We start from the raw sequence: 20826 nt of genomic DNA, 5'->3' as shown, positions 1-20826 counted from the left end.
TTTCTTACCTTGAATCCTGTCCTCCCTCTTTTTTCATTTCCTCACTCTGTGCCTCACCTGTCCCCAACAACCCAGCTGGAACCTCTGTGTAATCAAATATACTAACTTAAAAAGAAAAGCTTAATCTGACTTCTGTACAGAAAAAGCCGTTACTAGTCAATGCATACGATCAATCGCCAAAATAATCAAAAAGAAATAAGAGCATAAACTTGTTTAGAACAGATCTGTATTTCAGTCAGTAATTTTCTTAATTTTAACTTCTAGTTACCCCAATACTTAATTATACACATTTCTCTCTAGAGATACTATTTGCCACCTTTCCTATAGTTCTTTGAAAGGGATGAAAAGATAGAGGGGGAGAAAGTTTTCCTAAAAGATTACCCATTGAGTCAATGATCTGTGGGGTTATTATGAAGCTCCATTATTAGGGCTGAGAGCCTCAAAGGCTTTTGTTATGTCACTAATTTCTTTCTGCAAGGCTTCAGCAAATGAGCCGATTTAGCCAGTTCTGCATGCTTGGGGCTTGATACATGCTATTTGTACATGACAGGTTTCATCTGCGTAGCACCACTGATATCATTTATCTGCACATCAAAAAAGCTCCTCTCCTGATGTTAAAAAAAAAAAAATATGCATATACTGGGGTAAGAAATGTTAAAGAGGTAAATAAAAAACCCATGATATCTCATTAAATGAAACCAAACTACTGGAAGATCACCAATTGATTATGAACGTGCAACAGGGCTCTAGGAACAGATACAACTCCAAGGAAAGGAAAAACTGGAAAGATCCTTGCTTACAGTGATAAAGTAGTAGGGCTTTGGTAGCAGCCTGTGAATTTTAACTAGAAATGGGAAAAACTAATTTACCTCACAAAAAGAAAACAGCGAAGTTTTATTACCAAAGCTTCATCAAGCTTTATGACCAAAAAAGAAATATTTCAAAATAAATATTAAAAGTTTCCCTTATTTTAATTTTTTTTAAAGATTTTATTTATTTATTTGACAGACAGAGATCACAAGTAGGCAGAGAGGCAGGCAGAGAGAGAGGAGGAAGCAGGCTCCCTGCTAAGCAGAGACCCCAATGTGGGGCTCGATCCCAGGACCCTGGGATCATGACCCGAGCCGAAGGCAGAGGCCTTAACCCACTGAGCCCCTCCATTATTTTTATAGAAGAAAATTAGCTTCTAGAACTTACTCTTATGGGAAAAGATGTTGAGGTTGACTGTTGCTGTGGTTCACAATGAAAAAACCTGCGATATAGCTTGAAGTCTGATAGGAAGGTAACTTCAGAGGACACAGGGAGAAACAAAAAGGTATCCAAATATGAAATGGCTTTGAGTTTAAGAGTAATAATCGGCTAAAAGCAACTGTGCAAAAGATTCTGAAAGGAGGACACAACCTACATATTTGAATAACAAGGAAATAACATTATTTCTAGATTTCCAGCAGATGATATATAACACATTCTTTTAAGAAAAATCAGTATTTTTCTTTGTGAAGAAGGTATGCATTGAGTTAAAGAGTTTGTTCCCGTAATTCATCATCTTTCAGAACATGAGGTTATGTATTAGGCTCCAATCACCCCCTACTCCAACTCTTCTCAGCATTTGGTAACACAGACAGTAGAGCTAATTTTCTGTCATTCAGGAAGAACTGTTGGATCACTAAACTTGCATCATCATCACCTCTGAAACTCAGTAAAAATCACTGTAAGAACCAATGGTTTATTAGATCGAACCCACCATCAACAATGTCAACTCTGCCTGGTCGTGTTAACAGGAAAATGTTTTACGAGTTCCACCACTGGGCATCAATTTAACTTCCAGCACCGGCTATGCTGTAAAACCGTGAACGTAATTTATATGGTGACCTGCGTGTGTGGGAAGCAATATCTAGGTGAAACTTCTCACAGTCTGACAAAATGCTTTGATTTGCACCATTCAGATGATTGAGCAAAAAGAGTTTAAGCAATCACTACCAATAGCCTTTATCTCCAAATGCACTAAAAATTTATTACTCTATGAGTGCAACCTATTGCTTTAGAGCCAGGCTTGATAGAATAGAAATGATTGGATAAATATTACATTTTCAACTGGTACACATCTTGTCCATTAGGTTTAAATATTGGACAAGCTACGTGTTTAAGATAAACATCAGTCTTAGCTGATTCCATCACATAGCACATTTAGAAAGCCTCCAAATGTTTCCATAGTAACATTTTGTGCTTACATATAACTGAGGATACATGCTCATCGCCAATTAGGAGAAAGTAAACCGAGAGACCACTGAACTCTTCTTAAAGAATCTACCTTTGTCTTTTAGTTAGCACTTAATACAGTTGACAGCATTTATACATCTATTGCTGTGTACGAAGCAACCAAGTAATCAATCACTCAGGCAGGAAGGGACATAAATACATGGCTCGCCCACCTATCCTAAATAACAGTTTATTATTCAGACCCTCCTAGAAATTATAAACTAGGCTAGATTCATACTCCTGGCTTTTTCAGGAGCTGCCGCTGGTAGCTAAGGGAAGAATATTTACCTGGCAACATCTCTGCCTAAGATCATACACACCTTTAAAGATGGCCATGGGCATTTCTGATCTATAGATACACAAGCAGAGCTGTTGTGATTACTATAATACAACTGTTTAAATGTCATTTCTAGCATCATGGGAGGGATCCAGAGCACACGCTCTTCAATGCTTTGAGCAACTACAGTAGCCTTGACTAAACTGATTAATTCAGTGTTACTATTTTCTAATTTGGTTTGATTAGATACCACAAACATGCAAGGTAAGTAACATCACCACCAGTTTGGTGATGAAAATACGGATTCAGAGAGGTTAAATAACTTGATCAATAAGTAACAGAAATGGAATTGCAAGCCTGATCTGACTCTAGATCATTTTCTACCATAAGCCATACTGAGGATCTTTGTTCAAGATGAGACTGTTACAATTAAATCTTTACACCTGAAGGTTTAAAAAAGTATCTAATAGTAAAATAAAACTTAAACACACATAGGATTATTTTTAACAGGTATATCTTTATAATACTCCTAATCATCAGTCTTTCTTCATTAAAGAAATGGACTACTAATCAAGAGATCATCAGACAAAATGAGTATTGGTCATTAACCTTGACAGTGAGTTCCTTTCCTTAATTAAGGTTTCCAGCCATGTTTTCATGCATTTGTCACACTGAAAAACAACTGCAGTGTGCAAAACGGATATAAAGCAAAAACTTGCTATTTAGAAACAAATCATCCTATATTCTATTTACAAAACCATGTGTTATAGTACAAGAAGAGACTTAAGCATTTAACTTGGAATGCCTTAGCAAGATCTTTTAAGCTGTTTTTCTTATCTTGTTCTTCAAGATTTGAAACTAGAAAATCCCACTTAACTAGAAAGGAGAAAAAAAAAAGGAAAGAAAGAAGGATGTCCCTTTCTAGGGTTAACAGATGCTTTTTGTAAGATTTTAGGTAAGATTAACCTTTTGCTCAAAATAGGACTGGTTATTGGTCTTATTTTTTTTACTGTCTTTAACTCAGGTAAAAATCAATATAGAGCGAGACAAAGGGCTCTAGAGGGTCTGGCTACACCAGCTTTTGGGTTGGCTCCTGCACAATTCCACAACATGCTGAGGCTGGGAAGGATTAGCCTGCTTGTGTTGAGTAAACCGATGATACTCAATAAACAGTTTCTGTTGTAAACCCCTTAGGACGTGCAAAGCCACACTAGTTGGCAATAGACCAGTTAAGCGGCAGAACCAGCTGTAATCTCATTTAGACCTGAGCTGATCCTCCTGTCCTTTCATTCCACAGGATCAAAGCAAACCACTGAGGAGGCAGCTGTATTATAGCAAATAGCAGCTCTGCTTGCTGGATGCAGCAAACATTTCATAAATTCCACTCCTTGAAGCAAGTCTCTACCTAATCTACCCAGAGCTGGGACAATCAATGCATTTCTGAATTCATTAGACTGATTATTACAGGGTAACCATTTTCTCTTTGGAGATATGTGATGATTGCATGTCAACATTACAAAGCAGCTTCTATTTCAGACCACCTTTTTTTTTTTTCTTGAAAGACCCAAATTTTCCCCCACGGTATCCCACAAAAATGGTTTAATATCACATAGCTTATTATCTTTAATGCAAATTAACAAGCAAACAATATATGATGCTGAATTTCTCCAGATGTAGCAGGTGGTTGCCACTCAAATGCTTTAACAGTTCAAGCTTCAACAGTGGCCCACGTTTTCACGTTTAAGGACATGGCGTGGAGTACCAGACCTCACTGTGCTTCAAAACCATATGCTGGCCAAAAGTGATATGCAAAATTTAAAAAAAAAAAAAAAAGTATAGAAAAATTTTCCAAAAATAAAAAAAAAAAGTTTTCCAATGTTTTCTGTAAAAAGCAAAACAAAAACAAAAACACAACTTTAACAAAAGGGTTCCTAAGTGAGAGTGCTAAATGTTTCCTCCCCACCCACCTTTCAGTAGAATTGACACCTGACTACCTCATTTTACGGAAAATTTCCTTTAATAGAAACCTAAATTTCAAGATATAAAGCTTTAGAAAGCAGGCTCTATTCCCAGATTTAAGAGAGTACTAACTGGACGTTATCATGGGCTCTGAAGAGGCAGGTAATGGGTGTCATAGCACAGATGACTCTAAACAGTAAACACGAAAGACATGAAATTCAAAAGAGGTGTGCAGGGCTATGTATAAAACAACAGCATTTAAAGAGAATCAGCAGTGAGGCACCTGAGTGGCTCAGTCGGTTAAGCGTCTGCCCTCAACTCGAGTCTTGATCCTGGGGTCCCGGGATCAAGTCCAGGGGTGGACTCCCTGCTCAGTGGGGAGTCTGCTTCTCCCGCTATGTGATCTACCCCCCACTGCTCATGCTCTTTCTTGCTAACTCTCTCTCAAATAAATGAAATCTTTCACAAATTAAAAATAAAAAGAAAGAACAGATAACTTTTTGAGAGAGGGAGTACATGACCTAGCTAATGTGGGGTACGGGCAGAGGGAGAGAATCTTCAAGCAGACTCTCTGCTGAGCCTGCAGTCTGACACAGGGCTTGATCTCATGACCCTGAGATCATGACCTGAGCCAAAATAAAGAGTGGGATGCTTCACCAACAGAGCCAACCAGGCACTCCTAAAAAGAAATCAATGGATAATTCAATGCTGAATGCCAACAGTTCAGAGGAACTCTATGAAACACCTAGTTAGGGAGTTGGCAAATTTTTAATAAATATTTAGGCTTGGCAGGCCATACACAACATCATATATTCTTGCTATTTTACATATATTTAAACAAGTGAAAGCCATTCTTAGCTCAACGGTTATATAAAAACAAGCCATAGGTCAGAACTGGTCACCAGAACCTTAGCCTGCTCATTTCACAGAGGAGGACACACCCTCACACACATGAGTTCTTTTGCGTAACAAAGCAGCAAGTGTCAGTATAAGAATTCAGAACTACTGAGTCTCACTCTTCTGTTTTTTTACTGCTTCCCAACATTTACCCCAACATTACTTCTGAAAGAAAATGGTGAGAAGAATCTACTGTATTTCAAAAACATTTGCAAAATGTAGGCAAGGATGCCTGGGATTTGACAAAATAGACAGCATGCGGAAGTGGCCACCATTAACCAACCCCATCACTTCCAAGCTAACAAATGCTACATGTGATGATTCCCCTCTCTCTGATCTATTCTTCAGACATAAAAGGGTCCCATTTAACATAATCACATAATAACAGCAAAAGTGATAAATATCAAAACCTTAACTCTTCTAATATTTGCAAAATCCAGATCTTTGTAATAATAACACCACGATAGGAAACTGCAAAACTGTGTAATTATACTTTAATTGTATTGTGAGGCATGCATTAATCACAAAGTTTAAGTACCAAGGATAGAATTATAATAATTCTGTAAAACAAATTTAAGCTAGCTAAGTAGGTCAGAACCACTAACATGCAACAGGAGACCTCTGGGAATTTATCAGTTAATGGCTATTTATGTGCAAATGAGTGCCCTCCAACGCTCCAAAATCCTGTGTAGCTGAAGGGTATTTCTGTTAACCAGGAGCACTGCTTAACTGCAGAGGCATAAATTAAACCATTTTATTGGAATGATTTTTAATTCCTCTACTTTCCTCTTACCACATTCTCCCCTACCTTTCTGGAAGCACAATTTAAAGAACATATTTAACAGAAGGGGGAAAAAAAAAAGGTGGCTGGAGAAATCTTCAGAAGAAGAAGAAGAAAACTTCAAAATCTTCCAACCTCCACATGTATACGCATACTACACCTTCAGTAAAGTTAAAGGAAGACATTTTTACGCTTCACATCCTCCAAAGGGGACTTACGCTGTTAAAAAATGAAAAGCTTCAACGTAAGCACTACAATAACATACTTTAGGAATGGACTATAACAAAATAAAATTTTGTTTTATTTCCTTATATTCTTATCTTACATAAGAGAAAAAAATTCAGTGGACTTTGCAGATATTACAATCTTTGTAATAATGGTCAGACTATACACTGATCAAAGTATACTCTTAAAAGGGGGGAAAAAACCTAAGTGTGTCATTTCTAACTCACCTCAAAAGAAAATGAAGCATTTGGATGTTTTTTTAAAAAGAGAAAAGGGTGATAAGCAGAATAAAATTTTCCAATGTGACAAAAATACAGCTAAAAGATACCACTAAACATCCACTATCAGGACCATGCCAAACTTTCTCACCAAGGGGTGGCACAAGATTAGATACTGTCTCACTTTTAGATTTTAGATGGAATAACAGTTACCTAAAATTACTCTTTATCAAATTTACGACAGGGGCAATTCAAAAGTTTTAAATTGTGCTAACACTCCCTGGGGTTCTCTTTCCCATCATTAAGTGAAAAATAAAATATAACCTAATGCTGAGTTAAAGACAAATAAATTCCAAAGTAAGATATATAGTATCTTCTAAATCAGAGTTTTCATAGTGCAGGTGAAACCTCAGCACTTTAAGCTAGAATAAAAAAATGTACTTCTTATGGAAATTCTCTTTATTTTTTTAAAGATTTATTTAGAGGTGCCTAGGTGGCTTAGGGTCTTGGGATCCAGACAGCAGGAGCAGGGCAGAGGGAGAGGGAGTGGGGGATGAATCTGCAGGAGACTCCCCGCTGAGCGCAGAGCCCACCTGGGCCTCATCTCAAGACCTTGAGATCATGACCTGAAACCAAGAGTCAGATGCTCAACTGACTGAGCCACCCAGGTGCCCTGGAAACTCTCTATTTTAAACACACCGATGAGAAAAGTTTGTGGCAAACTCCTTCAAAAATATAAGAAAAAATGGATCCACTCATCCTTCCATAATTGAATTTTCCAGAGTTGTAAGTAAATCATAGCAGAGAGGATGATTATATCAAGTTCGCTTCTGATTAGTGTGCTTTGGCAACATATCACTTCTGGATTAAGAGAGGGATCATTGAAGGTATCAAATGCTCCACTGGACAGTTATGTTTGCATGTGAAATACAAGGTCTCCAGTCTAATGCCAAATACATAATACATATAAGTCATAGAAATTAAGAAGCATCTATAGCCTGAAAACATAACTCCATTACATCTACACTTCAGAAGAAAAGTATTAACTACAATAGATAAATTCTCACACAACGATAACCATCTGTTAAAGCTGTAGTAGACTACCCTATTTCAGAAGGGTAGTCTCAGAAGCTCTAACAAAGGGCTCACTTGAGCCCCTCTCCACCACCTGTTGATCGGGGGCAACAGAGTGCTTTCAATCACAGGCAGATTTCCAGTCCGATCCCCGTGTACCAAACACTGCTTTAATTAATCCTGCACAGAGACCAACAGGACCTTCTTTCTTTGAAGAGACAACAGACCTACAGCTGACTTAAGGAGTACCGAAATTAAGAGGTAGGCCTCTTCTATGGATATCCCCTCCAAAACTGCCTAACAACATTACACAAGAAACAGAACTGTACAGGTGTATGCAAGTTGTGGAAAGTTACCAACTTCTGCATTTATAGGCTGAAATAGAAAACAAAATAACATGAAACTGAAGTGGTTTTTTTTGACATCTTTAGGGTAATAAGGTCAATAGCACCCATGAGAGAAATCCTAGATCATAGGATTAATGAAAATTTCATCAGTCTGGAAGCAGCCGAACACACATGAAATGCCCATAATTGCTCAAACATATCGCCTGACTCTACAGCACCACGCTGGTCATCGGACGATCCTTTTCCTTTATTTCTGTCAGTCAGTTCTGACTTAAAAACTGCGCTTTCCTAGCATATTATATTTTCTTGGATTATTTTTAGTTTTTAAAATATATTTTCATACCCCTTTTTTTAAACCACAGTGGCTTTGTACCTAGTTTCTTGGTCTAAGTTCCCTTTCAATTTATCATGCATATTTCTGCCAGAACCATTTATATAATTACCACTCATTCAACAAAAACTTACTAAGCAATGCTGTATGACAGGCACTTTAGCTGGATATGTAGCGCTGAATGTAAAAATATGAATAAGACAAATTCCCTGTCCTCAAAGAGTATTTTAGTGAAGGAAAAGGACAAAGACAGATTTCAGACATTTCAAATCATAAATGCTCTGGGTGATATATGTCTGTTCAGGGTGTGCGAGGGAGGAAGCCACTTGCTCTGCCTGGGGAGCTGGAGAACTCTTCACAGAGGAAACTGCCTATTGCATTTATACCTGAAAGGAAATAAACTTTCCAGACAGAGAAGGAATCAAGGAATATTTCAGGCAGGGGGATTACAGAAGAGGACCAGATTAGATCTTTTGCTTAAACTTAAGATTCAGTAGAGGGAGAAGGGCACATGCCGTGTAACAAGATCTGCTCTGGTATTGTCTCTCTACTTAAAACTAGACCCTGATTTCTTCCTAAGCCAGGTCTGTACTCTTGCCTGAATTTTTCTTTTCTTTTTTTTTTTCTTTTAATTTTTAAAAATATTTTATTTATTTATTTGACAGAGATTACAAGTGGTGGGGCAGGAGGGTGGTGGTAGCAGGCTCCCTGCTGAGCAGAGTCCAATATGGGGCTCGATCCAGGATCCTGGGATCATGACCTGAACTGAAGGCAGAGGCTTTAACCTACTGAGCCACCCAGGCACCCTCTTGTCTGAATTTCAAAGCCCTTCATAATCTGGTCGTTTTTCTGCTAAAGCATTCCCTCTCCTCTTTTATCAGACTAGTTTCTTCATCAGTTCCTAAACACACTGAACCCACTCCAATTTCCAGTTCTCAGATCATCCTCCATTGTAACATTTTTTTCTCCCTTCCCTCAGTTGAGTTATATGATTGTCATTTTTATATTCCACCTCTTTCAAGAGGTCTTTGCTAGTCTTCCTCCTGCAGTCTCCTTCCTTACTACAAGTATAAATTCTACTTCTCCTTTAATTCCCAGTTCAAATGCCACCAATTTCAAGATCTTTCCTAATCCCATTCCATCTATTTTCTTCCTTCTTTCTCTCACTGATGATGAATTACCATAATATAGCTTTCATTACTTATTTTCACTTTGAATGACACTACAGTTACATACATGCATTGCTTACTAAAAAATAATTTCCTGAATAGTCTATGTTTTTTGCACACAAGTATTTTGCATTAGTAGAGCTCAATAAGTTGCTGAATGTTCCATTTACCGAATTACTGAAATGTCCCATTAATTTTTTTTTAATTTTTATTGTGTGTGATATTACATGGTATCTCCAACTAGAGAAAATCTGGTGCCTCTCTCCTGTCCTACTCACAGTGGGTGAGAAGGCAAGTCCATATAAAACATCCAAAAATACTTGCCTGGTTATTCATCTACCTGTCACCTACTCAACCTACTTCATTACAATTATTTATAATTCTTCAAATCTTTTTTTCCCCAAAAAAGCACTGGAAAATGAGAACTCAAACTGTTCCTGACATATAAGAGGCCCTCACCAAATATGCTGTTTAGTAATGAACTATGACTTGGTTTTTATACCTCTTTCTAAAAATATATATGCACAAAGTAGGCACTTCAACATTTACTGACTGAATTATTTCTTTTAAGGTATAACTAAAAATCACCAACTACTGCCCAAAGTCAAAATAATTGATATTTGCTGCACTGTAGGCTAGTGCTTAAAAACAGTCTCCGCCTCATGTCATTGTTTTGTATTTTAACTTTGTGCATGCTACATCAAATGGGAAGAATCGTAAGCCAAAGACAAAATAAAGCTAATTAAGTAAAATTTAGTTTTATCATTCTGGCAGTATAAGTAATACTCCGATTTCATTTATGAACTTTAAAAACAAAAGCAAATTTACCTCTAAATATCAAAGCATTCTAATTCTAAAGAGAGAATTAGAAACACTGAGGTAATCTAATCTAATCCTTTATCCTTCAGATAAAAGAATAAAAAAAAAAAAAAAAAAAAAAAGGGCCAAGCTGAGGTCCCGAAGGAGTTAGGGTTGACTTAGGCACCAAAAGATCTTTCAATCACTTCACATCCAACCTCAATTTGCTTCTTCATATAAATTTAGTTTATTTTTTAAACCAGTCATCTCTCCTAAAATAAATGTAAATACTGTATTAATGAATACCTGAGAGATACGGAACATAATTAATATGCAAGATCATAGGCTAACATAAACATGTAGCAAATTTAACCCATTTCCTTAACTTTGAAACTTTGTATTTAACATAAATATAAGAACTGAAAGAAACAACAGAGCTAATAAGGGATTCTCTAACTTCAGTGATTCCAAAAGCAAAAAAGACAAAAAGAGAAAAGATATATATGAAAACTTAATCTAACTTCTTTGCTCCCACCCCCAATCATTATTCCAATGGGAATAAATAAATCTATCTGCTATGGACTGAACTGAATCGCCCCAACATCATATGTTGAAGCCCTAACCCCCGGTATAGCTTATGAGGAATATAAGGAATCAAGGCTAAAAATGGGTCCTAACAGTGGGGCCCTCATCCAATAGGATTAATGTCCTGCTAGGACACCAAAGTGCCTCTTTTCCCCCATGCAGGCACAAAGAAAGGTCATGTGGGCACAGTGGGAGAAGGAAGCTAGGAACAGACCTTTCCCTAGAAATCACCTATGTTGGCACCTCAATCTCAAACTTCAAAACAGTGAAAGAATAAATTTCTGTTGTTTAAGTGACCAATCAGTCTATAGTATTTTGTTATGGCAGCCTGAACAGACTAAGACATCAGCTGCCCAAAGTTTTAAAAAGTTTATCTATTTAAATGAAATGAGTTCCTAGTGCCTACCAGTAGTACTACGCAAAATGGCAAATGCAGAACAGCATCCCAAAAGATAAGACATGACTGTATCAGTCCATAAGGAAATAATGGAAAGACTGAACCATGTTTAATATCTCTAAATTAGGCAAAATGCACTTGCCTACTGGGAAATTAGATACGATTATATCTTATCACAAAACCTCCACTGTCATATAATTCTGAAAAGGCTGGACCATTAGTTTGACCCAAGATGTGGAATTTCTTGTATTCTGGAGACCACTTAACATTTTACATGAATGGTGTTCAGAATATAAGAAATTCCATACATACACTGGATCAAATTAATAAGCCAGGCCTTTCAGAATTTAGAAAAGAATGAATGCAGAAATTCAAAAATTCAGAGTCTAACCATATGCTCTATAAGCGTAGGATACATTTTCATTTACACATGTCCTAGAACAGTCTTTTTTTTTTTTTAATATTTTATTGATTTATTTGACAGAGAGAGATGACAAACAGGCAGAGAGGCAGGTAGAGAGAGAGAGAGAGAAGAGGAAGCAGACTCCCTACTGAGCAGAGAGCCCAATGCAGGGCTCAATCCCAGGACCCTGAGATCATGACCTGAGCCGAAGGCAGCAGCTTAACCCACTGAGCCACCCAGGTGCCTCCCTAGGACAGTCGTAAGACACAGAAAGTATTAATAAAAAATGCTGAATTACACTGGGATTCCTCATAGGAAACAAACAAAAAAACAAAACTTAAACCAACTGTTAACTCTGTGTGTGTGTGTGTGTGTGTATACACATACTTATATACCCATATAACGTTGTTTTAAAGATTATGGAACTTACATACATAAAACTCTTACAACTTCTAGACATCCCAAAAGAAGTGTATAATGCAAGTTTTGGTATATCTGAAACATACATGATGCTCTTAAAGTTGGTATGTTTCATTTATAACTTGCTATGGCAAATTGATATTAAAAGACAAACAAGGTTACTTAGTGAGAGGTCATTAGAACAACTCCTATTTGGGATTGTAGGCTCTTCATGGAAAAAGTCATTTTATAATGAAATTGCTTTACTCTCTTCCAGAACTAGAAAAACCATATTTCCTTCTGTACTTTTTCCTGGAGGCCTTCCTCGTCGTCTTTCTGTTTCAGTCTGGAAGGGTGGCTGCCTGGCCCAGGTGTACAACTGTCTTCTGTACCTTCACTATTCTGTGCTGAATTCTCTGTTCCTTGAACCCAAAATATTTATTATTCTTGACTAAATCCTTCACTTCCCTGAAGCTCATGTTCTCTGGCAGTATATGGAAAAGGATGACTAAGAAATTAATTTATGCTTTCACTGCAAGTATAAGTTGTATTCTTTTCATAGACTACCACCGAGATCATTGAGAGTGGAGCTCTAAACATTTTAATTTAGAGTGGGAAACCTACTTGTAATATACATTTGTTTGCTTCATTTCTATGAAATCGATGGACAAGTGGTAACGATAACAAAAGTAATCATTATTAGGTACTCTGTTAGACACTTGAGATAAGTATTATCTCTTTTATTCTTCAAACCAGCTCTTTAATATCTATTATTACACACATTTTACAGATTAGAAAAATTGAGGTTTAAAGAAATTACATGACTTGAAGAGTAAAGTGAAAGAAAATGGCAAGGGCAGGATTAAAATTCACGTTTGCAACCTTCTGAAAAATACAGTAATTTTTTTACTACAAGCAAAAAGATATTAATTATTCCATATATGATTCACACATATTAAATAACTGATGCAAAAGTTTGCTCCACTGGTTTTGATGCTGGATGTATTAAACTCACAAAATTGAACTACAGTGAATATTCTGGTTAAATAAACTGAAAATGCCAATTTTCAAAGAGGGTCTTGGAAAAATTAGATAGGGACAAGAGCCAAGCTAACTTAAAATCATGTGTAGATCCTAAACGTTCACCGGGGTTAAACAAGGTCAAGTCTACTATACAACAAGATACTCTGCAGCCTTAAATGGTGTCTATGTGTGAACGTGCGCAGAGAGATGTCTTTGATGCCTCTTCCATCAAAAAAAAACTAAAGATGCAGAAATTTCCAAGGTATAATCCCCACCTTTCCAACTTAAAGGAGGTGGTAAAAGACGCGGTGTGCATAAAAGGAGAAGCAATTGAGAAGAGTATCCTCTGAAGGGTTAACTGTGGTTCCCTTTGTGGCAGAAAAGGTTAGGAAGGGAATGACTTTTACTTTCCACTGCACACGATTCTGTATTATTATTTATATTCTTTACAGGATACATGGATTTTAATAATAAAAAAATAAAAAAGAAAGGCATTACAAACTATCTCTGTAGGGGCTTCAAATGCTTTAGATGTATAATGAAAATTTTATTTTAGATTTGATATTAATAGAAAAAAAGGAGGGGACACTTAGAGGAAATAGTAGAAAACCTATACTGACAAATGGAGGAAAAATCTTTTTTTAAATCCTGGGAGATGAAAGTTAGTTAACTCTTTGACCTGCCATTTAACCCCAAACTCTAAAAGCTTTCTATCAATATGTTTTTAAAATATAAAACTACAGTTTTGTTCTACGGGGGGGGAAAAGTTGATTTTTCTTGTTTTACTTGTTCTACTAGTTAAAACTTTGTGTCTGTAGGATGTGTTTAATTATGTGTATATGTGTGTATAAACTTTGACTATAATTAAACCACAGTTCCCAACTTTTTAAAAAGAACTGTATCGAAGGTTTTATATTTTAAACCAAATAACTGAAGAAAATATCTTCACATATAATCAAACACGTCCATGAAGATCAAAGCCTCATCTGTAATGTTGTGAATGGCACCTGTGGAATTGAGCAATACACAATTTATACAGCAATACCCCAGAACCCTGCCAAGACACACATAAAGGACATTCACCACAGCTTTGTATTTAACGGTAAAAAAATTCAAAATAGTATAAATTTTCACTAATAAGAAATGGTTGGGTAAACTACTACATGTCCACATGGTGGAATATTATGAAGCCAGAAAAAATAATGTTCTGCATGTCACTGATATCGAAAGCAACTGATGATACATGAAGTGAAAAAAGCAGGTCACTATCCAGTATTTAACCCCATTTTTAGTTTAAAAAATGTATATGAGTAGGAAAAATCTGGAAGGATATAGCAATATCAACAGTAGTTCTCTCAGCATGGGGAGAGAAGTAACTTTTTAAAAAAACTTGCCTGCATTTTCTAAACTTTATATCACAAACATGTAATAGCCTAGTTTGTTTTTTTTTTTTTTTTTTAATTACAAGTGCAGGAATAAAATGAAACAAAGGTCTTACAGGGTTTTGCCTGGTTTTGTTTTTTCAAGTCAATTGACTTATGGAGAAACCTGTTTCTTCCTCCTCAACCCTGGAGGGGGGAGATTTATGTAGCGTAAGCTACATAATTCAGGGGTGGTCTTCACTTTGTATTTTTATCAGGTATCTTTCAAACTGTGCCAACACTGTGGTTGGTACTCTATTGTTCGATTTTGAAGATTAGTTGTTAGTAAGGTGCTGTTACTGATAAAAATACATAATTGAGAGAGAAACCAGCCCAGTTTCGGCCCCCTGAAAGAACACTCTGCCAGGAAGAGTACACTGGGGTTTCTTGCCCTGGGTAGATTCACTTGATAAATGGATTAACTCTTGGTTAACTAGAAAATTCTGGAACAACCAATTCCCCAATAATGGTGTTTTTCAAGCAATTTACTATTTAGTATGCTCTAAAATACCCATTTCTTTGCATTCTACCACTGGCAGCTTTTCACCACCAAAGAGTCCCAAATTCCTGGAAATTGAATACAGAGGAGGCTCTTTTCTTCCTGTCTTTACTGGTTTCCAGGAAAGCTGCCAGTAGGAGGCAGCAATGACTGGCTGTGGCAACTGCAGAGGCTCTACTCTGCACAGTAGTTAGCTGCTGGCTTCATTCTTCTGTCATTATATAAGCAAGATGACACTGTTCTCTAATCCAGCCAAAGCTGATAAGTACCATCAACCTGTCACTTCCTACATTTCAAATTCTAACATCACAGCATCAAAGAGTTTTTACATTTCGATTTCTTTTGCTGGCAGCAGCCGGTAGCCTCTCATTCTCCCACGGTGTTCTAATGCTGCATTTGCACACCGGGGTTACTCCCAGACTGAATAGCAGGTCATCCCCTGCTCACTGAGCTCATCTGTGGCCCATGTGCTAGGCAATTTAGATCCAATCAGCCCTTATTTAGCTCAAGAGTAATGAGCAGCATAGTGACACAGACTTAAGCCTGACCCTCAGGACACTGCTCATCAAGCAGTAAAACTGTGACAAAATCATTCATCTTCCACCCGCTGGCAAGAAATAATACTCGCACTCACTGTATTACTTTTCAAGATTAAAAAAAAAAAAAAAGTCCTGAATTTTCATGATGTGAGACATTAATTTGCAGAAAGCTGAATTCCCTTAAACCCCCCTGTTGCTATGAGCTCACCAGGGGGAAATAGGCCTTAGGAGACTGAAATGGAATAAAGAAAATTGCTCCAGCTTTCTTTTCATTTTAAATAAGCCTTAAATCTGACAAGAGATATCCTAAAGAGAGAAAAATATATATCTTGTAAGGTAAAGAAGAAACAATTGAAATTAAGAGTTCCAAATGCTAGTTTCACTCCTTCTATTTGTTCTCAATTTTGTTAAAATACAAATAAATTTTGAAACAGAGCAATTACTCACCCTTCTCCACAAGGTAGATGGAGAAAGGTCAGGAATTGTTCTTTAGAGTCCAGATGGTGGCAAAAGTAAATTCCTATCATAAAACAAAAATGTACTCTGACATTTCCTAAGAAACACATCTTAAGGAAAATAACTTTAGGGTAATTACCATAAGATGGTGAAAATAGCTAAGAATATTTAAAAACTATAATGAATCTAATTTTTCCACAATTTATAGTGCTGTCTCAGGTCTTATTAATCCAAAAACAATTAAAGTGATAATTAAGAGATCAGTTTCTTTCCTTCCCTGACACATCACATCATTAAAAAACAGGTCTAGTAGCTTACAGTACTAACTACACTTATTGGATATAAATGCTTAAAAATATTACTTACTTCCTCTGAGTACCTCCCTTTTATAACCTAAAGCCACAATGGCAGTTTATCTCACTGAGTTTTTTTAGACTGGATGCACTTACTGAAATCACAATTTCAGGTATTTTCACCCATTCCATAGTTGGAAAAAAGTTAACTTTAGTAAACCTATCACGAATGGGATTTACCGGTCTTCAATATATTTATTATGATAACATGTCTTTGGTGTAAGAACAGAGCACTGTGTGGTGCCACGAAAGAGCACGGTAGCAATGCCTTCCTACAAACTCATTGCTTCAAAGATCTGGGTGGTCTAAATACCTATAGAGAACCGTGGGGTTCAGGCAGGGAACCATAGTGACATAAATAAGATTGGGGGAAGCAGCTTTCGCCTCACCCAACATCTTTTGATTTGTTACCATTTGCTAAAGAGAAATGTTCCAGTGCTTGGTACAGAAAATAATCATGGCACTTCTATTCCCTAAACAACTGAGCTGATCCACTTTCAAAGGAATGAAATGTTTCCTCTGCAGAGTGTATTTCTTTTGTCCTTGTTCTTTTATCCCAATGTTCTTCAGCCCAGGTTCTGTTTCACAATGTTACTTTACCACCTCTTCCTTACCTCATTTTCTCTCTAATTATGAGAGGTGGCTTTACTGTTTCATCCCAGAAGAAAAGATCTTTAGAACTCCACACTTTGAGAACTATGAATCAGAAAAGGCATAAAACTCCATTCATCTACTTTTTGAAAGTAGAAATAATTTGGGGGGAAAAATCCAACATAAAGCTCTATTTACCCCCTTATTTTTAATTTTTTTTAAAGATTTTATTTATTTGAGGGGTGCCAGGGGGCTCAGATGGTCAAGTGTCTGCCTTCGGCTCAGGTCATGATCTCCAGGTCCTGGGATCAAGTCCCATGTCGGGCTCCCAGCTCAGCGGGGTGTCTATTTCTCACTCTGCCTCTCTCTCTGCCTGTGCTCTATCTCTGTACCTCTCTCAAACGAATTTAAAAAAAAAATTATTATTTATTTGAGAGAGCACTAGAGAGCAAGCGAGCATGAGGGAGGTGCAGAGGGAGTGGGGGAAGCAGTCTCCTCCCCGCTGAGCAAGGAGCTGGACATGGGGCTTGATCCCAGAACCCTGGGATCATGACCTGAACCAAAAGCAGATGCTTAACTGATTGAGCCACCAAGGTAGTCCTTATTTTTCTTTAATTTTATAATTCTTGGTAATTGGGGTTAAATATTAAATCTGACCTGGACTATAACTGGAGATTACAAGACTAGGGTCAAAACAAATACAAAAAATGGAAGACTAAGAAAAGTGGGTAAGACTAAGAAGTCACAGAAATGGTGGGACCTTTACTTCATACCCAGCATTCTGAATTTCATACAGATATGCTTTGCTCTGAGTCTATTTTCTTACATGGTGCTGGGGTCACTCAATAGGCCCTTTCAGCCAGGAATCCTCCATCCTGGGGAATTGTCTTAAATTATTTTTTGATTATTTCCTCACTCCATTATTTCAGTTTCCTCTTCCAAGTACCTTGCCTTTGACTGAATCCAAATACAGATAATATCTACTTTTAGATTCAAAGTGTTCCTTTGGGCCCAGACTCAATGGAAAGTTCTGAAGATTTTCAAAAGTGAGGTAAACCTCAAAAATCCACTTACAACACCGGTTTTGATATTTCAAGGGGAGAAGAGTTGGTGATAACTACTGAGTTAGGAAAATAAAAAGATAAAAATGGTCAAAAAATTTTAGCTACTATAGACACAAATTTTATTTTTCAGAAAGAGCAAAACCCTTTCAATTAACTGAGAAGAAAGGGACTCTTATCATCCCCCTGGAGGTCCCTTCTGCCCACTGGTGCTTAGAGAGCAATAAACATGGAAGTGAAATACCAACTCCTCATTACATCCATACCCTGGCCACACAATTATTGTTTTCTACTTTCAAGTGGATACTGGCAAGAATTGTTAGATAAGCAAGTAAAAGTTGGGGATAAATATAAATCATTATCAAATAATGCTGAATGACTAAAATACTAAAATATGAAATGGTTAAAAAAAAAAAGGTGATGATTTCAATAAACACTTACCAAGTACCTTTCTTTCTATTCTGGGTCTGTCTTTCACATAATGAATACATGAGTCCATGTTCCCATATATGGGGGTCCATGCTCACATATATGGGCATTTAAATCATTTCCTGATGTACCCCAAATGCCTGTAATGTCTGCTACCATAGTGGGTGCTCATAAACATTAGTTGGATTTTTTAAGTAAATAATTTAATGAATATGTATCCACTGTTAAAAATACTACAGAACAAGGTAGAAAGCATTAAATGACATTAAAGATAAAATATTAGGAAGTTCAAAGGAGAGAGAAATTATTCAAGATTAGGGACACATGGACAAGAACACATTTTTCAAGAGGAGCTTGTGGGAAAGGATAATACAGTTCACGCAAAAAGAAAAGGTAAATAAAGAAAACAAACATGGACTGAGAGATTATTATGGGCCATCTTCTGAATAGGTGCAGCATCAAAGTCAGTGCTGTCTGCTACAGCAGCTGCTGTGTGTAGCTACTGAGGACTTGCTAGTGTGACTGAGGAGCTGAATTTTTCATAGTATATTCATTGATTTACATTGTCACATAAAGTTAGTGTGTATGGACACCAGAGATCTAAGCAACTGTTCACAGAAACCCTATAATGTATTATTTTGCAAAGATGCAGCTGAAGTTTACAAAAGGTTAAGTAACTTCCTAAAATTTCCTAAGTTTGTATGGTTGGTAAGTGGAGGAAGGGTGATTTGAACTCAGGTTTACTGACCCCAAAGGCCCTGCTTTTTGCACCATGCTGCGACAACAGTAGCAACTCTCAGACACTACTAGGGCTTCCTGAAGAAGCAGAAAAGCACAAGGGCACCAGGCTGTCTCAGTTGATAGATCATTTGACTCTTGATCGTGGAGTCATGAATTCAAACCCCATGCTGGATGTATAAGATCATTTAAATAAATAATTTGTTTTTTAAAGCAGCAGAAAAGTATAATTTATTGTTGTAGAATTGTCTACTACTGCCTGGACTACTGCCTCTCCCATACATGATGCTCATGTATGATACTTTCTGATTTAATCTGTAGTTCTGATCTACTTACTAATAACTTCTGAAACCACCCTTCCTTTCCCCCAAAACCCTCTAAATAAATCGTAGTTTATCACCTCACTTCAGCCTATTCAGTCCTGAGATCTGGCTCTACTGTACTGGCTATGTTCTGGCCTGAACCCTCAACTCGTTCTGACAGGAAAATATAAATAAAAGTAAGCAAAATCTGGAGATTTCTTCAGAATTAGAAGTTCCATCTGACTGAAGTAAAGGGGGATCACAAGATAAAGCTGCAAACACAGGAAAGTCGGCCTGTGGAAGACTTTGAAGGAATGTGACATTTTCTGTGTTCATCAGGATGTCAGTCACTAATGGTGTTAAAACACAGAATGATCTAAGTAGACTTGTTCTCTAAGAAGATAAGTGTGGAAGAGAATAGGAGATGAGCACAAGCAACATAAAGACAAATAAATATACATGGCTTCATTAAAATTAAGAAAAATGCTGCAAAGGACAACATCAAGAATGGGAGAAAATATGTGCAAGCCATGTATCTGATGAGGGGCTTGTATCTAGAACAAATAAAGAATTCTTTACAGTTCACTAATAAAAAGACAACCCACTTTAAAAATGGGCAGAGGATCCAAATAGATATTTCTCCAGAGAAGACATACTAGTCAATAGGTGAATGAAAAATACATAATCAACATCATTAGCCACCAGAAACACAAATCAAAACCGCTATGGGACACCACCTCGCATCCACTAAGATCACTTTGATCAGAAAGACACTTAGCAACAAGTGCTGGTACAGATGTGGAGAAATTTCAATCCTTAAACCCTATAGGAGGCAATATAAAATAGCACACTGGAAAACAGTTCAGTATGTCCTCAAAAGGTTAAATAAAGTTACCATATTACCCAGCAATTTTACTCCTAAGTGTATACCCAAGAGAAACAAAAATACGTCCACACAAAAATTTGTACGAGTGTTCACTGCAATATTATCCATAAAAACCAGAAAGTGGCAACAATCCAATGTGCATCAACAGATGAATGGATAAATAAATGTGGATACAATGGATTATCTGTCAATAAAAGGGAATCAAATACTGATACACGAGACAATATAGATATACCTTAAAAGCATTATTCTAAGTGAAAGAAACACTACACAAAGATTATATGTTGGATGGTTCCATTTATAGAAAAGATCCAGAATAAGCAAGTCTATAGTATACAGTCTCTACTATGCAGTAGATTAATGGTTGCTAGGAATGGGGGTTGGGTAGGGGAAAATGGAGAGTTACTGC

At 36.9% G+C, this 20826-nt stretch overlaps 1 protein-coding gene across 1 annotated transcript in view; it reads right to left on the bottom strand.

Annotated features, from left to right (window-relative positions):
- MMS22L (MMS22 like, DNA repair protein) overlaps nucleotides 1-20826 on the bottom strand; it is a 126474-nt gene that overhangs the window by 51664 nt on the left and 53984 nt on the right. The window lies entirely within an intron of this gene.

The sequence above is a fragment of the Neovison vison genome, chromosome 1 (assembly GCF_020171115.1).
Source record: "Neovison vison isolate M4711 chromosome 1, ASM_NN_V1, whole genome shotgun sequence".
NCBI classification, from domain to species: domain Eukaryota; kingdom Metazoa; phylum Chordata; class Mammalia; order Carnivora; family Mustelidae; genus Neogale; species Neogale vison.
Note: the sequence above shows the minus strand (reverse complement) of the source record. Positions and strands in the feature narration are given on the sequence as shown.